At 43.9% G+C, this 19,904-nt stretch overlaps 1 pseudogene; it reads right to left on the bottom strand.

Moving 5' to 3' along the window:
• Positions 1 to 345: 345 nt before the first annotated feature.
• Positions 346 to 19,904, bottom strand: part of LOC132487768 (essential MCU regulator, mitochondrial-like) — a 130,857-nt pseudogene continuing 111,298 nt past the window's right edge.

Below are 19,904 nucleotides of genomic sequence, written 5' to 3'. Positions count from 1 at the left end.
TTTTAAATTTTTTGTCAGCACTGCACGGCACGTGGGATCTTAGTTCCTCGAACCCGCGCCCCCTGCAGTGGAAGCACAGAATCCTTTTTTTTTTTTTTTTTTTGATATTTATTATGTTTATTCATAATTTGATTATGCTCGGTGGGCAGCACATCTCCAGGAGCCTCCCGGAGCCTGGGGATCTGAGCTACGGTCGCAGACCATGCAGAAGGCTTCACCAGGGTTGGGAGGATGCGGGCTTTCCCTGGTGCTTTCCCACGTGCTGGTAGGGAAGGAGGAAAGGGTGCGAGCATCACCATTTCTTAAGTTAGGACTTTCTCCTCTCTACACTTCCTCCACGCCCTGTTAGTCATCATCATCATCATCCTCTGGAACAAAAGTATCATGCTCAAGCAGAGCAGCAAAGTTCTTGCTAATGAGCGTCCCGACAGAGAGAAAGGGGATCACGAGGGAGAACACACGGAGAAGGGAGGAGGACATTTCACCGGTTTGGGCAAAATGGCGCCGCTGAGAGGAAGGGGGACTGACCTCATGGCACCAGACTCGGAACTGAGCCACCGCGTCCGTCGTCCGTCGGAGACCTGACCACCTTTCCTCAGGCTCAGCCGGCTCCGGAAAGCCCCAGATGCGACGGGTGCCAAGGCGAGCCAGCCGCGGACGCCGTCTCCCAGCTCCGTCCCTCGTCCGGGCACGTGGAAGCACGGAACCTGAACCACTGGACCGCCGGAGAAATCCCTGAGTGCAGAGAGTGATGCAAATGTTCTGGAATTAGACAGTGGTGATGGTCGCCCAACCTTGTAAATATAATGAAAACCACTGAATTGTGCACTTTAAAACGGTGAATACTATGGTATGTGAATTACATCTCAAAAACAAACCAACAAAACAGCTGATCAAAAGCCAGCCAAGAGTCCAACCCAAGCCATCAGCCTCTTGGTCCCGCTCTGACACTCCTTAAAACGCCCATCGCAGCCTCACACCACCAGAGTCCCTCATGAGGAGAATCTCACACCCACATCTGCTGCTGAGGGGCAGCTGGCTTTTTTTTTAAAAGGGCTTCAAATGCTTGGCATTTTTAAATTTATTTATTTATTTATTTATTTATTTATTTATTTATTTATTTATTTATTTTTGGCTGTGTTGGGTCTTCATTTCTGTGGGAGGGCTTTCTCTAGTTGTGACAAGCAGGGGCAACTCTTCATCGCGGTGCGCGGGCCTCTCACTATCGCGGCCTCTCTTGTTGCGGAGCACAGGCTCCAGACGCGCAGGCTCAGTAGTTGTGGCTCATGGGCCTAGTTGCTCCGCGGCATGTGGGATCTTCCCAGTCCAGGGTTCGAACCCGTGTCCCCTGAATTAGCAGGCAGATTCTCAACCACTGCGCCACCAGGGAAGCCCCACAGCTGGCATTTTTTTACCGTGTGACTCTGGGGACAAGGCCCCACCCTTACAGCTAGCTGGACGGGGGCATGGCCTGGAACACCCCCAGCCTGGCCAGAAACCTGTGACTTCACTCCACAGGACAGCCCAGGTCAGTCAGATCTCTCTCTCCCTACCTCTCTCTGGAGTCTGGAACCGGAGAACGAGGGACTGAAGAGGTAAGCTGTGAGAGACAGACAGAGGGGACATGGGGGAGACCTGCACTCAGAGCAGCCCTGGGAGCTGGTGAGCTCCCAGGAAGTCGGAGGAAGCTGCAAGGATGGATAAGCCAGGGAGGGCAGTCGGAAGAGAGCAGAAAGAGGCTGTCTTCTTCCTTCCCAAGGCTCTGTGGGCTCCTTGAGCCATACTCGAATTCCTGTTCTGATTCCGAGTCCCTGTGGTGTCTTTACAGTAGCTACCTGTTCAAGGGAGGTCTGTTCTTTGCACTGAAAAGAGCCTGATGACACCCAGCAGGTATTTGTTGACCCAGGTTGGATAGACCATCTCCCCCAGATTCATGGCCTTAGGGATGGGTTCTTTCATTTACAAAGAAAACACAGCAGATCTCAATGGTCTCTTCTGGAGCCCAGCCGAGAGAGCATCGGGCCATCTGCCTGAGATTCCCTATGTAGGACAGGACCCATCTTAGATACTGGCCTCAGAAGCCCTTGCACCTGCCCGGCAACGAGAAGATAATACACAAGGTGTAGGTTTCCACAGTGTGGACCAGTCACCATCTTGGTATCATTCTTTACTTTCCTTTGTCTTCTGACTTATTTGCTATGATTTAGCCTCTGCAATCCCCTCAAGTTAACCCAGTTTTTTACAGACCAACAATTGGTGTGGAATAATAAAGATAGTCAAAGTAAATATCTTATCTGGAGTGACCTTGAACTTATCAGTATTCTTCAAAGTAAGGAAAGACATTTCACATCTCACTTTTAATGAGGAAAAAAAAACTGTTGCTGGAAGTATTTACCTTTCATCTACTGTGCTGAGAGATGGGGGAGATTTGTCGGCTTTGATCTCCACTTGTTTAATTACCGGGAAATGAAGTGCGCGTGAGCCAGCAGGATCATGAAGTCTCACTCTTGCTGCAGAAGATGGCAGCTGGGGACCCAGCAGCCTGGCATTTTATTTTCCCAGATCAAAGCTGAACCAGCACCAGGATGGAAGAAGTATCCCGATGAGATGCGCCTGAAGAAGAACCAGGTGGCAGAGACTTGACCAAAGGGGTCACTGGACCAGCATCTCCCATGGGGTCTCCCCTTCTCGCCTCCCACCCTAAGAGAAGGGCACGGTGTAGTCCAGGGCCCTGTCTGGCCTGCCCGAGCCAAGTGTCTGCCCGCACACCACATGCCAGGCCCCAGCTTGAGGCAAGCCCAGCGCACCTGTGCACCCACGGCCTTAGTTCTGACCGCTTTCAACACACGGCTAGCACCTGACTCCACCTGTGCTGGAGTCCAGCTACAACCTCCCAGGTACAACCTCAGGTTGGTCCTCTTCTGAGCCTCACCTGCACAGCTCAGGGGAGGGAACACCATCCCAAGGAAAAGACCAGGGGACAGAAAACAAGACAAAAGCTGGCCTTCTCCGTGGGCCGCCCATGACATGGAAGCTGGAATTTGGCCTCTGGGCATGCAGGGGCTGATGGGTAACCACGGGATGAAGGTGGGTAACACTTGGGGGCAGGGTGCACTGTCGGTTGTGATGGATATCATCCCACCGTGCTTAGCACAGGAGTAACTCCACGATGCTCATCTCTAAAATGAGGGTGTTAAATGAGACATTCTTGAGGAGCCTTCCCTCTTGAACATCATCTCTCTTTATGATTCTATTTATTGAGCCTCTTCTGTAACCAGACCTGTACTAGCTCCTCCAGAAGTCACATGGGTTGATCACGGTAGTGGTGGTGGTGATGGTAGCTGCTCCCATTTACGGAGTCCTCACGATGTGCCAGGTGCACCAGGGGCTGTACAAAGATTAACTCACTTAATCTTCAGAAATCCCTATGAGGTCAATACCATTATGTATTACCCCATTTGACAGATGAGGAAACTGAGGCCAGAAAGGTTCACATAGCTGTTAAGTGACAGAGCATGCTGTCAAGATAGTATACTTCCCTTACATTCCAAACAAGGAGACAAGACAAATCCACATGAAACAACGTAAGAGAAAATATGAGGTAGGAGTAAATTGTGCAGAACAAATGTTAAGCCCTAAAGCAGGTATCAGAAAACTATGGCACATGGAGCAAACAGTCCACTGCCCGTTTTTGTAAATAAAGTTTTACTGAAACACAGACACACCCATTTGGGGCATACTGTCTATGGTGGCTTTCATGCTGCATTGGCAAAGCCAAGTAGTTGAAACAGAGATCACGTGGCCTAAAATAGTCACTGTCTGACCCTTGAAAGTTTGCCAACCCCCTCTCTTATGGTGACCAACTGGCTGGGTTTGCCCAGCACTGAGGGAGTTCCTGAGATGCAGGACTTTATGTTTTTAAAACCAGTAAAATCTTGGGCAGACTGGAACAAGTTGGTCACCCTACCTGCTCTACAACAGCTCAGAGGAAGGCAACATCCCTGGGAGTTGCAGAGTTGACAGAGGTGAGCCTTGATAAATGTGCAGGATTTGGATATATGGTGGGTGGGACACGGGTAGGATAGAGGGAGGAAGAACATTTGAGATAGGAGAGAGCAGCAGGAGCCTGGAGAAAAATCAGCATGAGATGCTCACGGGACAGCGAGGAGAGAGACGGGTCTCCCTGAGCAGAGAATGCCCATCAGGACGCAGAAGTTGGGCCCATTAACTGAAGACTCCACAAAGGGTAGCTCATCATCATTGGCGGCAGTGTAAACAGGTCCCATCAGCTGGACAGTGCGTAAGTATGCATCAAAATGTTAAATGTGCATGTGCTTTGACTGCCAATGCAGGAGACCCCAAATCAACACCCCACCCTGTATCCAAGCCTTCTGAAACGTGACTTTGTGGTTCTTCCCATCTTTACCTCTTAAGGTTGTATTCAGCCATGTGACTTGCTTTGGCCAATGCGATGTTAGTGGACTGGTCTCAAGCGGACACTTAAAAAAGCCCTTACTTGTTTCTGCTTTCCCTCTTCTTCTGCCTTTGCCCTAAGAACATGTCTGGGCCACAGAGCAAAGCTGAGTCACCCGAACTGTCCCAGCCAAGACCAGCTGAGGCCACCCAACCTGCAGCTGACCACAGACCTGTGAGTGAGACCAGCCAAGCCCAGAACAGCCCAGTCAAGCACCACCTAAATTGCCAACCCCCAGACTCAAGAGCAAGATAAATGCTTATTGTTTTAAGCTACTAAGTTTGAGGTCGTTCATTGCACAGCATTATTATGCAACTAGATAAATGACCCTGCCTAATCCTTTTTAAAGAAATTATCCTAAGGAGGTAATCCAATAAAGATGCAAAGATGCATGAATAAGGATGTCCCTTACAGTGTTATTTACAATAGTTAAAAAACAGAAAACTTCTTTTGGAAAGATCTAAGTGCTCAGTAATGGTGGATTGGTTTTCAAAAATTAAATCCATACAATGGAATATCATTAGCCATTAGAAAAGGTAATATATATCAATATTTATTGACATGGAAAGATGTCTACTTCATGTTAAATGAAAGAGTAGATGGAAAAACAGGTTTTAAGGTAGGATCTATTGTTTTTGTTGAATATGAGAGAGAAGGAGGGAGGGATGGAGGGAGAGATCCATGCATCAAAATATTAACAGTGGGGGCTTCCCTGGTGGCGCAGTGGTTGAGAGTCCGCCTGCCGATGCAGGGGACACGGGTTCGTGCCCCGGTCCGGGAGGATCCCGCGTGCCGCGGAGCGGCTGGGCCTGTGAGCCATGGCTGCTGGGCCTGCACGTCTGGAGCCTGCGCTCCGCAGCAGGAGAGGCCACAACATTGGGAGGCCCGCATACAGCAAAAAAAAAAAAAAAAAAAAAAAAAAAAAAAATATATATATATATATATATATATATATATTAACAGTGATTATCTTGAAGTAGTTGGATTTTTTTACTTCTTTATCCTATTCTGTATTGTATGAATTTGTAAAATGATAATGTATTATCCTTACAGACAGAAAAGAAAATGTCACCAAGAGAATGTTTCTCTCTCTATATATATAAAAACATGGCTTTCTAGTCCGTAGTAAACCTCTGCCCTCTGAACCAACTGCACTTACTACTGACTCTGGAATGAAATCTGACTGACCTTGAAGTTGCCCTTCTTGCTGACCCAGGAGACTAGAATCCACGTTGGGAGATTGAGGGGGGAGCACCACGCCCCAATGAGGCTTTCTGTGGAGATGCCGAGGAAAAGTTTTCCCTTCCAACCATCTGCAAAGAAATTACCCATGAAACCAACTCCAACCATGCTTTTAAAAACTCCTTGCATCCAAGTCGTAATATTTTTGGAGTGAGATCTATTTTACAATATTTTATTAACTGCAGTGTTGCGACTAGAAGTCCTTTGTAGCTGGTCTCAGGGGCCTTCCTGGGACGTTGCACTTAATGAGGTTTATAATTCAATATAACTACATCTGCATCTTTAATTATGCCTAACATTTAATATTCATTGCTCCTCTTGAATTGTAAGAGCTAAAATTAGGTCTGCTGTAGTTTAATCTGATAATAAACATCCATGACATTTAGAGCAAAAATGTACTCATTTCATTAGAGTGGCTGACACATTTACCATTTGCCTGAACTGAACAAATACTCTCAACAGTCCTTCCAACTGTAACAGAGAGCATTGTTTTAAACTATCCCTTGTAGACTCCTGGAACTCTAGAGCTGACAAGGACCTTGTAGGTTAAGTAGTCTAACAGCACTATTTTTCAGTGGAGGGCACTGAGGCCCAGAGAGCCTAAGTCATTTGTCCAACGTCACACAGCAAGTTAGCAGATAGAGGATATTGCAGGAAATAAGTCCAAGGATTCTTGAATCACTGCCCAGTGGTCTGTTTGTCATTCCTCTATTGCCACCCTGGCATATATGGCTAAAGTAGGACATAATTTTTTGTTGACATCCCTCTGAGCAACCACCACCTCCATTTTTTTTATGGAATCCAGACAAAATGTCATTCAAGTACCTGTATTGAGCATCATGCCCCAATCCCAAATTCAAAGCAATAACAAATGAAATATAAAAAGAGAAAATTAAAAAGACACACCCTCATTAAAAACAAAATAAATATCTCCAAGGACCAAAACTCAAGAAAATAAAACATTAAATGAACTGAAGGTTGGAGCTATTTGGCTGCAGGTCTAGAAGGAGGCAGAGGTGGTTAGGAGTTTAGTTCCACTGAAAACTAAAAATGCCCCATTTAAGACCAAGGATGAGACTCAGGCTCTTAGATTTAAGCTGGGACAGAGGCTAATAAAATAAGGAATGATACAGTTAGACAATCTCAATTTGGCAAGCATCATAGTAATAATTAATAATAATAATTCAGGCAAGAATCATTAGCGGATGCTAAAACTTGTGGATAAAAATTTGAGAATAAACAAAATATTTACAAAGTCTCAAAGACTTCCGCACAAAATGCTAATTACTTACAAAGGGGAAAATATTAACTATGAAAGTGGAGAAGTCTCGCGGACACCACCCGGACCAAGTGATCAAAGTTTACATCAGCAGCAGTGGTACAAAGGACACGGTGCCACTTTTTTGGACTCTTTTCACTTCTCCAGTCTTCGTATTTTGCCCTTAACTCATTCTCATCTGTAAACCCCTCTGCTCTCTCCTTCTGCACTATCTTGAACCATCATTTCTTAGTAGACAGGGATTGGTCTGCTTAATTTATCTGGAAGGAGCTGGTCAAGAGACAGATGTTCCTGATTCCTCACATGTGCACCTTAAAAGGGCTTTTACACCCAATACCTCATTGACCCTCATGGTCTGAAAATTAAGTAAAACATATTTTTCTTCCATTAAAAAAAAACGTGGGGCTTCCCTGGTGGCGCAGTGGTTGAGAGTCCGCCTGCCAAAAAAAAAAAAAAAAGTGAAAAACAGGCTCAGAGAGGTTAAGCCACTTGCCCAAAATCACACAGCTAGCAAGTGGTTGAGCCCACGTCTCCTGTCTCCAGTGATAAGATGCTACAGTCGACGTGGTGGTTGACTCCCCAATACCCATATCCCTCCCCCACTGTGTGGCCACAGTTCCGTTTCAGGGACTGACGCTGCCTCCAGGTGGGCCCCATTTAGTCAATGCAAACCCAACGAAAACGAAATCCCACCTCCCTTCTTCAGCAGCTGGAGCAAGAGCTCAGGCCTAAGCTGATCAGCACATGCCATTCCCCTTGGCCTGGGGAACAGTTCTAGCCAATGAGACACGATAAGAAGTCTGCTAGGGCTTCATGTCTTATGCTGCCTTACTTTTAAGAACAAGACTAGGAAGCTTCTCTCTCTTCCTAAAATAAATGGGGAAGAAGATAGCCCAGCTTGCTGCTGGCAGCGATCCTACAAAGAAGGGAACCAGCCCTAGAACAAAACTGACACTGTGGATGGCGGAAGAGAGAGGTAGAAAGGACCAAGCATCCGTGATGACCTTCTGAAGTGCAATGTCAGACGACCCTAGAAGCTACGTTAAGTTGGTTCATCTGTTCATTGCAATCAAAAGCACCCTACTGGGTGCAGGCCCCCTCTCCCCTGAGGCAGCCCAGCAACGGGGAGCCCAGCAGCCCAAGTGTCCCATTGAGCTCCAAGGTAATAATGACACCTGCCTCACCAGCCCCATACACCCCTGCTGTCCTCAAATGGCTGTTTGTTGACATCGCTTCTCTTGAGCTTTTTAAACTTCACAAGGAAGGCAGTTCTATAGTGCTGTGAGCTATCTTTCTGAGAAGCAGCCCTAGTGCTAAGGCAGGATGAAGATTCGTCTGTTCCCAGTACCCACCACCCCTCTCTCCTCCCCCACAAAGAGCAGCTTTCCTCTGGAATCCATGCACATGCTGTTTATTTCTAACTGCACCAGCAGGTCCCAATCCTGTTGCTTGCTGCTTCTAGTTATTCACTTGGAGTCAGAGCGGCTGGGAAGTCAAAATTAGCTTTATTCTACCAGCATGAAAAGGAAATGCAGAAGCAGTCTTTTGGCTTCACAGGGGTAAGGAGCTGGGATTTTTCTCCTCTTCCTGTGAACACCAGGGCTCATGCTTACATGGGTCTATGATTACACAGCCATTTGGAAATTCTGTGAATTGGAAGCAGCACTGTCACTGACTCCCTACAAAGAAGAGGTAGCAGGAGAAGTCCTCCAGAGGAGGGACGTAGGGGCAGCCATCTGGTCGGAAGCCACCGCATTTACATAAGTTGTCTCTTCACTTGAGGTGGTGAGCAGTCTGTAAGGGAGGGGGTGTTAATGACCAAAGCCATGCTTGACACCATGTACTAACCAAGTTTTTTATTTAATTTTTTATTTTCTGTATTTTATGCTTTGACATCTTGGGGCCTTGCTGATCTTGGAGAGACTGACCCTCCCAGGGCTGACTAATTCCTAAAGACAGCAAACAACTTGCCTTCCGTATGCTATTCCTATGCAAACCAACCAATCCAAAGCCCATAAATCCACCTCCTCCTTTATCTAGCTTTCTAATACCATGTTAATATTTCCCCTGCCCTAAATCACCACCAGGCCAGGTGCCAGACATATAGAGACCACCCTTATCGCCCAGAGCCCACTGACGTTATTCAAACTGTACAATCCTAAACTTGCTCAAACTTGCCTACCCTGCCCATGCATTCCTTCCCATGGAAACCTCAGTAAAGGCTCGGACCATGCTCTCCCTTCACTCCTTCACTCCTGGCCCACCCAGGTGCTTCCCCATGTGGCCCTGCAGGGCACTGTGTGACCCCTTCTTTGGGGAACTCTGCGTAATAAACTCTTCTTTCGAGGCAATTGTTTCCGTGTCTGTCATCTTACCACATCTGATTAAGCCAGATCAGCTAGTAAGAGAAAGATAGCATGATTGTACGTAATGCCTATCACACTGCAAAGCAGGAATTAATAGCTCCATTTTCCATGTGAGAAAAGTGAAGCTCAGATGGTTGAGTAACTTGCTGATGTTGGTTAACAGAGAATATTGATCATGAGCTAAGGGTGCAGCAGTCGACTTCTTTTTATAGAGATATAGGAAATTTTAAAGATATTGATATTTGGTGGGAGAATTGAGTACTATTCATCAAAATTAAAATGTTTTATTTTAGGACTTCCTTGGTGGTCCAGTGGGCAGTACTCCACGCTCCCAATGCAGGGGGCCCACGTTTGATCCCTGGCCAGGGAACTAAATCCCACATGCATGCCACAACTAAGAGGTCCACATGCTGCAACTGAGAGGTCCGCATGCTGCAACTAACATGCCGCAACGAAGATCCCACGTGCTACAGCTGAGAACCGGCGCAGCCAAATTAAATAAATATTTTTTTTAAAAATGTTTTATTTTAGGAGGGAAATTTATTAGACTTAGTTAATGGAAATGAAATATGTTACATGAGTCCATTCAGAGGGGTTACTGGGGAAAGCTGACAGAATAACTTGGAGGAACTGGCTGGCATTACTCCATCAAATCTCCTGGGCTTTTTGTTTACATTCTTACAACCTCGAGTGGAGGTGAGCCAAGTTGGAATACAGCCAGTAGAGCAGAGGGTCCAGCTGAGATTGAACTTGGCCGCCCCTCTCCAGGGTATCCCAGTGACAAAACATGCTGCCCCCAGCATGTTAGTGATACAATAAGGAAAGCCACATGCAAGAAGTAAACAGTCATTAGGGGAAGAGCAACACGTGGTCTTACTGCTACTCAAATCTCGTCTGGGGACCAGCAGCCTTGGCATCACCCAAGACGTTAGAAATGCGGCATCTCGGACCCCATCCCAGACTCACCAAACCAGAATCTGCAAGTTAACAAGATCGCCAGATGATTCACATGCACATTACAGTTCGGGAAGTTCTAGTCTTTATAGTTCCACACTTGCGAATGGGGGACATTGGGGAAATGATTAGGATGTGGATGAAGGATGAGACCAGAGATGGACCTAAGCTGTAACTGAAAGGGCTTGTACTGAGCCTGTGTGCTTGGTGCCTCTTTGGTGCCACAGACCTGATACAGCTCCTACTGCTTTCATGGTTAGGTTATCAGGGTATTACCAAGTCAGCCTGGATAATCCTTTGTCATGGGGGTTGGGGGGCTGTCTTGTACATTGTAGGATGTTTAGCAGCATCCTTGGCCTCTATCCACTAGATGCCAGTAGCATTCTCCAGTTCCATCCCAAACCCCCTTGTAACAACCAAAATTGTCTCCAGGCACTGGCAAACATTCCAGGGCAAGTGGAGGGGAAGGGGTGTGGATGTAAAATCTCCCCCTTCCATTGAGAACCACTGAGTTAAATAAAGCATTCTTATGAATTCATGTTGCCTCACCTGTTCTACCTGGGACCATCAGTATAGGAAAGGACTGGGAGATGGTGGAATTTGTTTTTGTGGTCAGGGTGAATCCGCTGCTGCAACTGCCTTCCATCTCTCTGCTGCCACGAAGGAGAGGAAAGCCTCCAAAGGGATGGAAAGAAGGTCAACAATAATTCAGAGGGAAGCCAGGATAAAAAGTCAGCCTAACTGGCTTCTAATGTTGTTTCCCTCGCTCCATATCACCTTGCGTTGAGGGTGTGGAAAGTGCTATGGATCATGAGCTATGAGCTGTTAAGTTCTAATGCCAGCCCAGGTCCCACTGGCTATATGCCCTCGGATGAGTCACTTCCCCTCCATGGGCCACAGTTTCCTCCTCTGGGTTGGCCAAGGGAGTTCCCTTCCATTCCAGTCATTCAGTGAAGATCTTAGAAATGATAAAAATCATGTGTGTCAAGTTCACAAGGCTGAATTCCCATTTGGGAAATAGAGGTACAGATAAAGTTGAGTTTGTTGATTGTTGACTCCTAGCTAGGCTGAGAGGGGATGAGTTCCTAGTAGAAGCTGAGACGGGAAGTCCAGCCATGAAACAACCTGGTCCAAAGGAGAAAATGGGCAGTGAGAGCAAGTCTCAATCAAGGCAGATACTGCCTCCATCTGCAACAGGGGGGTGTAGGTGGATGGCTGACCAAGACCCTTCCAGATTGGACATTCTGTGGCCGTGACGCTGTTGAACTATCCCTCCCCAGGGGACCCTCAGTAACCAAATCATCCTCAGTCATAGGGCTCCCTTCAAATTATTTTCTGGAACCTAAATAAAACTGGGCCCGTCTCAGCATGGGGCTGCACCTAAAGAAACCTAGACCCAACTCCTTACAGCTTTGGAAAGAAACGTAGGTCCATTACAGAAGGCCTCTTGGGGAACTATCAAAAGGGAAGCTACATCACACAACACAAACCAAGACTGCTTAAAAATAATATACATTTTCTCCCCGCAAACCTCCCAGCATACCTCGTAGCCCCGCCTTCCACCTCAGCCACCCTGGCCTTAGACTAGTTACATCCTGTCCCCTCCCCAGCTACCCTGTCTTTGTAGAGCCTTCTGGCTTGCCTCCACCTTCCATCATTCTCCCCTTCACTACCTACCCTGAGTAGCCCCACAAAATCCCAGAAGCTGGTTCTATGCTCTGGAAATAAGTTTGGCTGCATGAATCAGAAAATGAAAAGTATCCATGGCTTAAGCACTCAAGGTCTTAGTTTCCCATATCAAGATTCTGGAAGTCAGCAGTCCAGGGTTTGTATAACAATACCCTTATTCCTCCCATTCTGCCCTGTGCCAGAACTAGAAGTGCTCTCTGTTGCCAGGACTAAGACAGCTGATGTAGCACCAGTCATGTGTGTTCCCAGCCCAGAAAGGAGGAAAGAGGATGAGAAGGGCCCACACCCACCCTTTAAGGACATTGTCCAGAGTTTTGCCGATATTTAGGATGTAGAAGAATGTAAAAGACTTTTGATCCTGTGGTAACAATGAGAAAAATCTGGACAAAAATTAAAATCCTACCTCTCTATGGGTCTAGCAAAGAGCAACGTGTAGAAGGAAGCCTCGATGAACTGAATTCCAAAAAGAAATGAGCATTTCATAGGTAAGTAGAGGGCCACAGTGGCTTCCCTACCTGAGAAGGGATGGGGAACCAGTCTAGAATGCATGTGGCATCACCTGAGGGGAGAGACTGTCCACAAATGAGGAGGAACCAACCTAGCCTTAGATGAGTGTGTAGCAGTCAGTGTCGATCAGAGAAACAGAACTACTACTATCAGAGAAGCAGGGTACAGAATCAAGGATTAATTTCCTGAGTTTGACCTTACACAGTATGAGGCACTGGTGGGTCAGTCCGCACAGGCTGTTGCCTCTGTAACTAGTATTAAGCTTGAAATCACTAGAGGTCAGCCAGACTGGCAGCCAGAAAGGAAAATTGAATGTGGACAAAGGAAAGCACAAATTGGAATCACAAGGATGAACTGGAACTTATGAGGACAAACTGGAATCCACAGCTGTCGCTCACACTTTCCAAACTGAATGCTCTGGATGATTTATGGGAAAAGCTAACAGCCTTCACCTCAGAGGTGCACGTGCAGCTGACCTACAACTCAGAGAAGAAGAAGGGGATCTCATGGGAGCTAGAGAGCTGGCCATCGAGGCAAGCGTTCCCGGCGCTCTTGCTAACCTTCAGAATGTCCAACAATGTACCTGCAGCTTCATTTCTATCTGCCAAGCCTTGCGCAAAATGCCTCTTATGGCCTAAACTAACCTAGATGCACAAGGAAGGAAATTCTTGGAAACATAGTTCCAGTTCAGCCAAACTTACAAAGTACAGAGTTGCCACAGACTGTGTGGGCTGGCAGGATGATGTGGAATCTGAAAGAACCCCAAATGCAAAAATAAGTTACTCAACCCAACAATGCTGCCCTGTCAAAAATGTTGCCAAGAGGCTTTCCCTGGTGGCGCAGTGGTTGAGAGTCTGCCTGCCGATGCAGGGGACACGGGTTCGTGCCCCGGTTTGGGAAGATCCCATGCCGCGGAGCAGCTAGGCCCATGAGCCATGGCCACTGAGCCTGCGTGTCCGGAGCCTGTGCTCCGCAACGGGAGAGGCCACAACAGTGAGAGGCCCGCGTATGGCAAAAAAAAAAAAAAAATGTTGCCAAGAAAGGAAGGAGTCCTGAAGACAGGGCAGGTAAGCAGAGACAAATCACTTAGTCCCACTCAGCTTCATGATGATCATGGTGATTGGATCTGGGGGCCCTGAGGAGTTGAATGCACAGTGAACCAAAAATATCTGAAACTCTAATCCAACCTCCTCCCAATTCAAACACTGACCGGATCGAAAAGCTGGAAGACAAATGGACTTTTAACAGGTAAACTCTCAATCTAATGAAGGCTGCGGCCCAACCAGACTCAAGGAGGAATCTGACTGAGAGAGCCTCTCACCCTATCTGCAAGACAGAGGAGTAGGTTTGCATGTTCTGGAAAACAAACAAAACAAAATATTATACTTTATTTTAGTATACTTTACTCTCCAAATCATACTTTATTTTAGTACACTTTAGTCTCTAAACAAAAAAAAAATTATGAAACATGCAAAGAAGCAGGAACATGTAACCAAAACTCAGGAAAATCATAGTCAACAGAAACAGATCCACAGACAAACACTAGCTGTTGGATTAACAGACAAGAAATTTAAACCAACTGTTAAAAATATGTTAAATAAGTTATAGGAAGAGATTAACGGCTGAATATATGGGTTATTTCAAGATAAAAAGAAAAAATTAGAATTGAAACAAGAACCAAATAGAAATTTGAGAGCTGAAAAATCATAACAGTACATTGTAAAAAAATTATAACAATACATTGTAGGATTTATAGTGTATGTAAAAGTAAAATATGACAACAATAGCACATAAGATGGGAGAGGAATAAAGGTTCTTACATTATTCATGAATTCAAGGTAGGCTATGATAAATTAAGGATATATATTTAATCCCTAGAGAAACCATTGCAAAAGTATAAAGAGTGACAGCTGAAAATCCAACAGGAGATATAAGATAAAATATGAAATAAGTACCTGCTTAATCCAAAAGAAAACAGGGAAAAAAGAAAAAAGAAAAAAATAACAGGAAGATAAAATACAACCATATCAATAATTACATCACTTGTAAATGGATTAAACACTCCTATTAAAAACTAGAGATTGTCAGACTAGATACAAAAGCAAGACCAAACTATTTGCTGCCTAAAAGAGACACACTTTAACTACAAAGATTAAATATAAAAGGATGGAGAAAATAGACCATGAAAGAACTAATCATAAGAAGCTGAGGTGGATATCCTGTTATTAGGCAAAGTAGACTTTATGATTAAAAAAATTACCAGAGAGATAAAGAGAGAATTCATAATGATAAAAGGGTCAGTTCATTAAAAACACAAAACAATCTTCAATGCATATGTACCTAATAACATAATTTCAAAATGCATGTGACAAAAATCAGAAAAGGGAGAAATAGAAAAATCCATAACCATAAAAGTACATTTTAGCATTACCTTCTCAGGAATTCATAGAAGAAGTAGACAAAGTATTGATACTGGTAGGAATATAGAAGATCTGAATAACACTATCAACCAAATTGACCTAATTGACATTTATAAAATATACTAAACCATAATACAAGTCTCAAAAAATTTAAATGATTAAAATAATTCAGAGTATGATTCTCTACCAAAGGTAGTTAAATTAGAAGTCAATAATCTAAAGATCTAGAAAATATCTAAATATTTGGAAATTAAGTAACACTCTTCTAAGCAATCCATGGATTATGAAGAATTCACAAGAGAAATTAGAAAATATTTCCAATTTAATGTAAATGACATGGATAATTCAGTGGCAGAATTCTCACCTGCCAATTGAATGATAATGAAAACACAATTTATCAAAATTTATGGGTGTGGCTGAAGGAGTACTTACAGGGAAATTTATATCCTTAAGTGCTTATATTGGAGAAGAAAGATTTAATTCACTAATCTACACCTCCACCATAAGAAGCTATATATTAGAGTAAAAAACACAAAATTAGTAGAAGGAAGAAAATAATAAAGAGTAGAAATCAATGAAATAGAAAATATAATATATGAACAATAGTAGATTTAGCAATATCATAGGATACAAGGACAATGTATGAAAATCAGTTGAATTTCTATATACTTGTAGCAAATAATTGTTAAATGAAAATATTAAAAGAATAACACCTACAACAGCATTTTAAAATTACTTAGGGGCAAAGTTAACAAAAGACACGCAAAACTTCTACATTGAAAATTACAAACATTGCTGAGAAAAATTAAAGAAGACCTAAAAATTGGAATGACATACCATGTTCATGGATTATAAAGACTTGATATTGTTAGGATATAGATTCTTCCCAGATTCAAAACAATCCCATTTTTGTAGAAATTGAAAAACTGCTCTAAAATTTATATAGAAGTAAGTGCAAAGGACCTAAACTTGCCAACACAATTTTGAGAAAAAAAATTTGGAAAACTCATACTACTTGTTCCAGAACTTACTATAAAATCACAACAATCAAGTTAGTGTAGGATTTGCATAAAGGCAAAAATATGAATGGAACAGAAGTTCCAGAACTAGATCCAAATATATACTGCCAACTTATTTTTGACAAGACACTAAGGCAGTTCCGTGTGTGTATGCGGGGAGAGACCTTTTAACAAATTATGCTGGTACAACTAGACATCCACGTGGGGAAAAAAAAATGAACCTCAACCCCTACTTCATCCCATATGCAAAAATCAATTTGAGATGGGTCACAGACCCTAACATAAAAGCTAACATTATAAAACTTCTAGGAGAAATCATTTGAAAATAGCTTCACAAATTTGAGGTAGAGAAAGTTATTAAATAGCACACAAAAAGTGTAAACCATTAAAAGGGATATTCATCATTTCCATTTCATCAAAATTTAAAACTTCTGCTCTTTTGAAAAATACTGTTAAGCAAGCCACTGACTGAAGAAAATGCATGCAAAATATATATCTGATAAAGGACTTGTATCCAGAATACATAAATAACCCTTACAGCTCAATAATAGTAAGAAAACCCAATAAGGGGGGGGGCAAAGATTTGAACAAATATTTCACAAAATAAGATATATGGATGGCAAACAAACACATGGAAATGTGCTCAACATTATTAGTCACAGGAAAATATAAATTAAAGCTACAATTAGATGCCACTACACTCACACTGAAATGGCTAAAATTAAAATGATTGACAACACCAAGCATTGACAAAATACAAAGCAACAGAACTCACATACCTGAGGGAATGTAAAATGATATAATCACTTTGGAAAAAAATATGGTAGGTTCTTATAAAGTTAAGCATACAACCTAGTGATTCAAGTCCTAGGTTTTTTGTTTTTTGTTTTTTGTTTTTGCGGTACGCGGGCCTCTCACTGCTGTGGCCTCTCCCGTTGCAGAGCACAGGCTCCGGACGCGCAGGCTCAGCGGCCATGGCTCACGGGCCCAGCCACCCCGCGGCATGTGGCATCTTCCCGGACCGGGGCACAAACCCGTGTCCCCTGCATCGGCAGGCGGACTCTCAACCACTGCGCCACCAGGGAAGCCCAAGTCCTAGGTTTTTATGCAAGAGAAATGAAAACATATACCCACATGAAGTCTTATACACAAATGTTCATAGAACTTTTACCAAAATAGCCCCAAACTGGGAACCAACCCGCTAGTTGATGTACTATTCATCAACTAGTGAATGTATAAACAAATGGTGGACTGTCCATACAACAGAATGTTGCCTAGCTATAAAAAGAAAAATACATTGATACGTTCAATTAAATGGATAAAACTCAAAAACAATATGCTGAGCAAAAACGTCAGACACAAAAGAATACATACTGTATGATTCCATTCATCTGAAATTTTACAAAGGGCAAAACTAATCTATAATGGCAAAAGCACATCAGTGGCTGCCCAAGGCTAGCAGAGGGAAGGGAGAAGGAAGATTGGCTGCAAAGAGGCATTTAGAGAACTTGGTGATATGATGAAATATTCTACATCATGCTTGTCATGGTGGTTATACAAGTACAAACATTTGTGAAAACTTTTGATTTCTACACAGAAATGGATGCATCTTAGTGCATGTAAATTATATACCTCAATAAATTAGGGTTTGTTTTTTTTTTTTAAAAAAAAGCAGCTCAGGGCTTCCCTGGTGGCGCAGTGGTTGAGAGTCCGCCTGCCGATGCAGGGGACACGGGTTCGTGCCCCGGTTCGGGAAGATCCCACATGCCGCGGAGCGGCTGGGCCCGTGAGCCATGGCCGCTGAGCCTGCGCGTCTGGAGCCTGCGCATCCAGAGCCTGTGCTCCGCAACTGGAGAGGCCACAACAGTGAGAGGCCCGCGTACCGGTAAAAAAAAAAAAAAAAGCAGCTCAATTTAAAAATGGGCAAACACTTAGACATCTCACAAAAGAAAACATATGAATAGACAGTAAGCATGTAAAAATGTGCTCAACTTCATCAGTCAACAGGGAAATGCAAATGAAGACTACAATAAGATACCAAATTACACCCATCAGAATGGCTAAAATGAAAAAGACTGATAATACCAAATGTTGGTGAGAACATGAAGGAACTGGAACTCTCATACATTGCTGGCAGAAGTGTAAAGTAGAACAGATACTTTGGAAAACTCTTTGCCAATTTCTTATGAAGTTAAACATACCCCTCCCCACTGATCCAGCAATCCTATTCCTAAAACAAATGAAAACATGTCCACAAAAAGATTTATACAAGAATGTTCACAGCAGCCTTAATCTTATGGTCCAAAACCAGAAACCTCCCAAATGTCCATCAGCGAATGAATGGATAAGTAAAATGTGACACATTTGTACAAGAGAACACTGCTCAGCAGTAAAAAAAAAGGCACGAACAATTGATACAAAGAACAACAAGGATGAATCTCACAGACATTGTACTGAGTGAAAGTAGCCAGATAACAAAGGGTACATACTGTACAGTTGAAGTTCAAGCACAGATAAAACTAACCTACGTGTTAGAAATCAGAACAATGGTTAGCCCAGGGTGGGGGCTGTCCAGACTGAAGCAGGCAGAGAGGATTAATTGATTGGATGTAGGGAACTTTCACGGGTATTAGAAATGTTCTTTATCTTGATTGAAGTGTATGTGTACATTTGTCAAATTTCATTGAACAGTATAGCTAAGATCCGTATGTGAATTATACTTCCTTTTCTTAATAATGAAAGAAAAGGGAAAAAAAGGAAGTCAAACACATCACTTCTGCTTGGATCTAAATGACTAGAATTTAGTCACATGGCCACACTTAGCTATAAGGAAGACCAGGAAAGGCAGTCTTTATTCCAAGCAGCTTTGTGCTTAATGAAAATTGCTCTTCTTCTTACTGTAGAAGAAAGCAGAGACTTGACTTAGCAGGACAGATAATGGCCTCTGCCATTGGCCAATAAAGCAAATAAATGATTCTTTTTTTGAGGGAGAAGGGCTCAAGGAAGATTTCAAATGTTTATAATAATTTAATAATTCTTCTAATTTTTGCTGTCATGCTACTTTCTGTAGTTTTTCAGTGTTCTCTTTTCCCTACTGTAATCAGGCAAGGCCACTCTTCCCACACTGGCCATAACCTTGAGAACCTGCCAAGGGCACACTGGTGACAAATGAAAGGGAGACAAAGGAAGGAGGGTAGCAGGGCTGGGAAGGAAAATGAAACAGCCTTGAAAGTGTGAATGAAAACCTGCCCGGCAGACAGGGCATGTGTGACACCTGCCGCCTTCCAGTGAGAGGAAACACCCCCTTTGTGTTTAAAGCTTGGTTTGGCTTCCTTCGGGGACCACACAGGATTTCACCGGTTTTAGCCTATTATGAGAGATGCATCAACAGTAGCATCCCCCTCCTTGGAAGTCTTCTGTCCTTCTTGGGCAGTGCTTGCTGGGGATGTCTGCCACAAACACAGGAAATCTCCATACACAGTCCAACACGCGGGCTAGGATTTTCCTACCAAGAATCTCATTCCATAGGCAGGTACTGGAGAAGAACAAGACTTTATTTCCTATGGGAACTATGCTTGACTGATTTCCTTGCTGCATGTTATCGTATACCCTCAGTGAAACAACAAATGTTTATGGAGCTCCTGCTTTGCCTGGCTCTGGGCTCAAAGCTGGGGATACAGAGAAAGCACAGAACTATTGCCTAGGCTGGGAGTCAATCTCCTGTTCCCAGCCCACCATCTGGAGTGAGACCCTTTGACACTGATGTCAGCCAGAACCACACCTAAGATCCCTAGAACCAAGCACTCTGGAGATGAGCCCCGCTTTCCTTCCCTATCCCATTCCCCCCACAAATTGGCCCATCCTACCAGGGTTTCAGCCTGCTCCTGCTTGAGCCAGACACAACCTCTTTCCCAGTACACGCCCCTTTCCCAGAGGGATGAGAGATCAGCAGGG

This window comes from Mesoplodon densirostris, chromosome 1 (genome assembly GCF_025265405.1).
Source record: "Mesoplodon densirostris isolate mMesDen1 chromosome 1, mMesDen1 primary haplotype, whole genome shotgun sequence".
NCBI lineage: Eukaryota > Metazoa > Chordata > Mammalia > Artiodactyla > Ziphiidae > Mesoplodon > Mesoplodon densirostris.
This window is presented reverse-complemented; position numbering and strand designations above follow the sequence as displayed.